Here is a 5,733-nt window from a genome sequence, read left to right as displayed (position 1 = left end):
TCATCAGCGTTTCAAATTCTACCAACGCCGTCGTGAAGGGGAGCATCAAAGCATGATGTTTCCGTGCAAAGTCTTGGGAAAGGTCAGCGAAGAACCAATTCCATAGAGCACCAACATTTGCTGGAGCTAAATACACCATAATGGTGACAAAACGCTTCAAACAGATAATCCACTCATTATTGTTCTCCAAGTAGCCAGCCTCGCGCGCCGCAATTTGGAATGTGGGGCAGACAATCCCGTTAACCGTTCTCAAGTCTTCAAACAGCGTTGGGCCTCTACGCTGACAGAACAGTAGCCGAAGATAGAACCGCTCAATATCTCGAGGAGACACGTGAATCATGCGACCAAGCACAGCCTGGTACTGTTTCCGGCGAACCCACCTTTTCGATTGCCCTTTCTCCGGTGCCTTCCAACAAAACTCTTTGGGGATGTCATGATACAGCTTAGCCCTGGCAATATGATTCTCGGGCAGCTCACTCGCACACAGCTCAAAGAATCTGGTCAGCATAGTGTGACAACCCCAAACCCGCCTCCGGGCTTTCCGTCTCGAGGAAGCAAACTGTCTTCCCTGACTCAAAATGAACTGTTAGCTGTGTCACCGCATGAGGTTTTCCTTACATCGTATAACGAGCAGGCGCATACAAGCTTTCACCGGAAAATGTAACGGGAGCTCAAGAAACGTAGAATCTCGTTTGGCTCTCGACGCGCACGCTGCTGCCCTCCCCCTTTATACAAGTACTTGTACAGATATTTAACCGCAGATATATCCGTGCACACTTCCACATTAATGTAGCAGTTGTATTTCTGGGATAAGTACGGGTTGTACGGTACAACCCACTGGTTGACGGTAGCATTGTCGTTTTCTCTGTCTTTGAACTTTTAAACGCCTGCTTGTCGACGACGCCGTATGTACACTGGATATCCATTGGCAATGTCTTGTGTAACTTCTGCTAATGGCTTCGGGTACCCTTTGGAGCACTTGCCGTCCTTCAATCATGCGCATGAGGGGCTTGCAGGACCCATGGACCATAGAGCATGCATGACATGTCCGTTTCATGCAGCCGAGGGTTTGTACCCTTATCTGGGATCTCAGCGCATACCATTTTTTCTACGATCTCGCGCGCTCGGGGTTTGGCTTCGTCAGACAAAATAAGCAATACGTGAGCGTGGGGGAGCCCTCGTTTTTTATGCTCGACAACGTGAATCCGCGCTCTCACCCCGTCTTGGTTTAAATCGTCAAGCGTCGATTGCAGTTTCTCCTGCCACACGCGAGCCACGATATCAGGTCGATCTTGAGCTGGCTGGACCTCGGAGGGTATCGCTTCAAGAATCTCGTCCCACTTGGGGTTGCACGTTCCAGTCAGAAAGCCGTCGGGCCGTCCATATTCCAGAATAATTGCCATCAAAACTTGATACGACTTGTACATGGACCGCGGAATTCCTAGGTGCGAAGCCGGTAGTATGATACGGTTTCAACGTGATTAAGAAAGTGGGTAGGTCGTCCTCGGCTGCCTCCTTCCCGGTCCGGGTGCATTAATCTGTTCTGGGCCCGGTCACGTTCCGACTACAGCACTTCTCTTTTCGCCAGAGTCAAAGTACCTTCGTTGAGCAAAGCGTCTCATACTCCCCTGTATTGATCGGCGCGAAGTGGTTTTTGCTGTCGACCACCCAGTGAAGCTGTTCTTGCTCACATTTTGCACGCTGATCTACACACCACTGTTGAAATAGGCGTCCGCCTTAGTGGACAGCGGACTGATCATCCACTATCGGGCGAAGGCGGAGCGCGACGTGTTCCCGAAGCGACACACGAAGCGACATCGTCTTCTTGTTTCGAAACTCAGCGCCATTTGCGAACTCGTCTGTGTAGATCCAGCCCTTCTCTCCATATGGAAGGAGAAGCGGGTATTGGAGTGGATCGTAATCGGCGTGAGTCTCGTACAAACGTAGCAGCCTATGATAGCATGTTAAGAGTAGTAGATCCCAATGCAGAGGCAGGTTGTCATCGCTAATGAGAGTCACAGCCACCGCAGACATATTGGAGCGGTAATGCGTCCTCGGCTGCGATGCGCTGTTATGCAGATGGAACTCCTGGGCCATCCGTGCTGTGTTGGCGCACTTGTTGCCCAAAGTGGAGGAACCGCTGCACTAATGGGTTATGCACTGCCATGTCCAGTAGTGCAACACGATCCAAATCCGTAAATTTTTTAAGACGTCGCTCCGCGCGGCGTTGCATGTCTGGATCCGCAATGTAGATCTGCGCAAACTTGGGAGCTACCCGCGCTCCTGTCCGACGGTCTATGTCGGGGAGGAGAGACCCTAGGTAGGGACCCATAGCCCCTTGAATACGATATGTGTGTACCTGCAACTCTCTCGTCTTGACGTACGTTTTGAAACGATCTGCTTGAGCACGAAGCACTAATAGTTGCAAACGCAAAGTCTTGGTTGTAGACGCGAATTTGATGACAAAACCCGGGGTCTCCGTAGAGCTGAAACTGTTTTCGTTGGTGCGGGCGGCAGTGAAGGTAGCTTAACTCTACATGCCAGACAGCATGCTATTGAAGACTCGCCCAGTCACTTCCAAGCATTGCAAATCGGAGAAACCGTTGGTGCCGGGAGCTTGTGCCGACCGATCACCACGCCGTCACCCGTGATCATGGACGCATCGAAGTCCTCGAGGGATATAAGAGCGTGCCCATGACGGACGCATTGGCGTCGAGTGCGCACTCGCTCGAGGACCAGCTTGCATTCGTCTGCTGTCTGACGAGATCGCCGATCTGCTTCCTGCTGACAGTGTTGCTCACGCTCAGCATCTCGCTCTGCTCCCGACATCTCAGTCCGTCGATCGGGTTGTTGTTGACAATTTAGCGCACGATCAGCTTCTTGTTCTTCTTCTAGCCGTTCCGCTCGGCGAATTGCACGATGTTGGCGATTTTGGTTTCGTTCATAATGTCGCTGCTGTACATTCAGGTCCGACAAGTGTGCTGTTTTTATCTGTCGATTTTGCTCCCTTCGTTCCAGAAGCTCCTCTCCTCGTAGCGAGCTCTACGGGCGCACTTGCGATCAGCGTCTTTCTTCCTCGCACGGTCACGCTGAGAATGTGACATAGCGGCTCGCTTCGCTCGAGCTCTCTGTGTATCGAGCGTACGCTCCCGATCTGTCTAAGACAACGTCCTGTTAGCCCTTTCTTCCGAGCCCGCTGTGCAGTCGAGACGGGTACCACCTCTATAGCGCCGCTGGTTCAGATGCAACCAGCGCCGTAAATGTGCCCACATCGTCCGTTCCAGCTTGATATGCCGCTTCCATTTCAGCCGCATCCGCCGCTGATGTAGCGCGGCATCTGACGCTTCCGTCTTCTTCTCCCGCTCTTTAGAATCTACCGGCGAACCTTCCGTAACCTCTGTAGCTTATTGGTACACGCTGAGTGGATGAAGCGCTTTGTTCAAGTCGCAGTGCTTACTTCTGTGCTTGTTCAAACGTCGTTTCCGTGCTTCCCTCTCCTCTTGAATGGGATGTGCGTTAATGCATTCGTTCTCACGTAGGTCGTCCTTGAGTTCCTCGTGCGTCCTCTTTCGCCCTCCTTTCTTAGTCCGAGCCATAGTTCTGCGAACACGAAAACGTTATGCGTTAGACACAGTCTAAGTACACTGCATGTAGCAGTAGGTTTTCATAGAGTAGGATGTTGGACATCTGCGAACTACCCGGAATTGCTTGCTCCACATCAAGGTTATCTCCGATCACTCATCACGGGCCATGAGGCCCGGAGCGATTTTAGTTTGCAAAATTGTGCAGTTTGATCTTCAGAGTTGGCCCCCCGGATAGTACTGAGCTTGAGGTACGATATCCTTTTGCCAAAGGGCGGCCGTTAATTGCAAAGGCTGGTTATTGATAGGCTATTACAGCCCCCATCCCATCTATCGGTTACAAAGGCCAGTTACGGTACCCCTCCTGGCCTAATAACCATTATCCCCTCTTCCCCGCGTTTTTGGGCCCAATTTACCCTGTATTGTACATGATAACGAAATGACTTGCCTTAACGTTTGCGGAGTTTTTGTGAGGATTGTGATTATCACAATCGTTTTGGCTACCTATCGTGGGCAGTTCAGTGTATTTTGAGGAGAGCTGGTGTTGTATCCTGTATGTGGCAGCTACAGCTCATGTAATCGTAGAGAAAATGTCTAAATTTACAGCTACCTTCATTCACAAGTTTACATACATTCATTTGATTAGATCACTGCGGTCTCCACAACGCCATCAGTTTGCGACCTCCATCACTACCCGACATGGCGCTCGAGCTTTCACTAGGGACATTATCGTCTCTGTCGGATGCCTGCGCTCTTTGGTCTACTGGAGCACCCAGTCTGAGCGTCTCCAACCCCGGTGGAATGTTAGCGCCGCCTCCCCAAAGCTCGTGCCAAATTTGACTGCAGGTGGCAGCGTTTGTCGCCGCAGTCGGATCGTGATGTTGCATCTTTTGACCTAGATAGATCTTGCCCTTAGCACTTGAACTGTCGGCGGGTGTCCCCGCGAATCTTGTCTCGGTACACTCGACGCAATAGAAGGTAGTTTCCCACGGATTCCTCTCGGTCGCATAGCGAGCATACCTTGCAAACGTACTGTCGAAGCTTTCTCAATTCATTGCCGTTCTTGCCTCGCGTCGTACGGTACAATTCGGCTTGCATAGTTATATGCCTTGTCGATAGGCTGTATCTCGGAGTCGGCGAACGGAGTACCGTCGTGTCAGTCAGCTCGCGAATCGACAAGTCACCTTCGAAATTTGATACCCTAACAGCCAGCAGGGACATCTACATTACTCGCATAAAGTGCGCATGCGTTGGTTGAGTTGAACCAGTTGTGCGATCACCTTGCACGCGGCGAATGATGATAAACGCGTTGATCAGAGCCATGTTAACAAGCCATACTGTGGTAGTACTTCCGCATTTGATGGCACCCTGTACAATTTAGGAAAGTTAAATGTAGGTCACTTTGGGTCATGGTTTATACAGCGCATGTGTAATGCAAGAAAAAAAAGACCTGATTTGAGTATCTCTGTAGCCGCAACTGTTTGAGTACGTCAGCCCATCCCATGTTGTCTTGATACTTCTTGACAAGGCGCGGTGCCGGTACATCGACAACTGTGGAGCCCTTACGCCTCGACAGAGTTGCTGCTTCTGTGCTGCAGCCCGTGGGGATGAAGTGTACGGGACGGGTATCCATCCACGATACCGCAATTATGCTGGGTTCATCCTTGGACTGCGCGATACGATATGACCCTCGTGTCATCGTTTTGGGTCGCTTCGCATTCTTGCACGAAATAGCTTTGCAGTAACCACGTCTGTTAATTTCAATTGTAGCAACATGGTAGAGTCCACGCTACAGGAGAATCGAAGACAGCAGTACGCTTGAGTAGAATCGATCCGTGTGAATGAGTCGTTTCTTGGGAAGACTGTCGAGGATTGCATCAACATTGCGCAGGACAACGTTGAGGCCTGGGCTCAGATCCGCGCTGTCTGTGTCGACCTTCCTTAACACCTCAATTCTATACTGTGGTGTAGTGATTTCTCCGTAGTTGCGGATTATCACCCGTCGACAAAGACGTGACACCGCCCAAGTTGTTCAAGCGACGAACTCTCGGTCAGGTGATGTACGGAGACGCTAAGGTGCAAGGAACTCGACGGCGTCACCTCCGAGTTTTCAACAAGTATCGGATACGGCTCTATGTCACTGAAATCCAGG

The sequence above is a fragment of the Phytophthora infestans genome, genomic scaffold (genome assembly GCF_000142945.1).
Source record: "Phytophthora infestans T30-4 supercont1.38 genomic scaffold, whole genome shotgun sequence".
In the NCBI taxonomy this organism is placed as follows: domain Eukaryota; phylum Oomycota; class Peronosporomycetes; order Peronosporales; family Peronosporaceae; genus Phytophthora; species Phytophthora infestans.
The sequence above is the reverse complement of the archived record's forward strand: the minus strand, read 5'-3'. Positions refer to the sequence as shown.